The sequence below is a fragment of the Tauraco erythrolophus genome, unplaced genomic scaffold (genome assembly GCF_009769465.1).
Source record: "Tauraco erythrolophus isolate bTauEry1 unplaced genomic scaffold, bTauEry1.pri scaffold_55_arrow_ctg1, whole genome shotgun sequence".
Classification (NCBI taxonomy): Eukaryota; Metazoa; Chordata; class Aves; order Musophagiformes; family Musophagidae; genus Tauraco; species Tauraco erythrolophus.
Genome location: NW_028238623.1, coordinates 214129 through 215245, shown reverse-complemented (window position 1 = coordinate 215245; position 1117 = coordinate 214129).

Here is a 1117-nt window from a genome sequence, read left to right as displayed (position 1 = left end):
TGGACACCGGTGCACAATGCACCCTAATGCCTTCACACCATAAAGGGGCAGAACCCATTTGTATTTCGGGAGTTACAGGGGGATCCCAACAGCTGACTGTGGTGGAAGCTGAAATGAGCCTAACTGGGAATGACTGGCAAACACACCGTGTTGTTACTGGTCCAGAGGCCCCGTGCATCCTGGGCATAGACTACCTCAGGAGGGGGTACTTCAGGGACCCAAAAGGGTACCGGTGGGCTTTCAGTGTAGCTGCTGTGGAGACGGAGGAAATAAAACAGTTGTCTGCCTTGCCTGGTCTCTCGGAGGACCCTTCTGTTGTGGGATTGCTGAGAGTTAAAGAACAACAGGTTCCAATTGCTACCACGACGGTGCACCGGCGGCAATACCGCACCAACCGAGACTCTCTGGTTCCCATCCATCAGTTGATCCACCAACAGGAGAGTCAAGGGGTGATCAGTAAAACTCATTCCCCCTTCAACAGTCCCATATGGCCAGTGCGGAAGCCCAACGGGGAGTGGAGATTAACAATAGACTATCGTGGCCTGAATGAAGTTACACTGCCGCTGAGTGCCGCTGTGCCAGATATGCTGGAACTCCAATACGAACTGGAGTCAAAGGCAGCCAAGTGGTACGCCACAGTTGACATCGCTAATGCGTTTTTCTCAATCCTTTTGGCACCAGAGTGCAGGCCACAGTTCGCTTTTACCTGGAGGGGTGTTCAGTACACCTGGAATCAACTGCCCCAGGGGTGGAAACACAGCCCCACCATTTGCCATGGGCTGATTCAAACTGCACTGGAACAGGGTGAGGCTCCGGAACACCTGCAGTACATCGATGACATTATCATATGGGGTAACACAGCCGAAGAAGTTTTGGAGAAAGGGAAGAAAATAGTTCGGATCCTTCTGAAGGCTGGTTTTGCCATAAAACGAAGTAAAGTCAAGGGACCTGCACAGGAGATCCAGTTCTTAGGAATAAAATGGCAGGATGGGCGTCGCCACATTCCGGTGGAAGTGATCAACAAAATAGCAGCTACGTCTCCACCAACTACTAAGAAAGAAACGCAAGCCTTCCTAGGTGTTGTGGGGTTTTGGAGAATGCACATTCCAAGTTACAG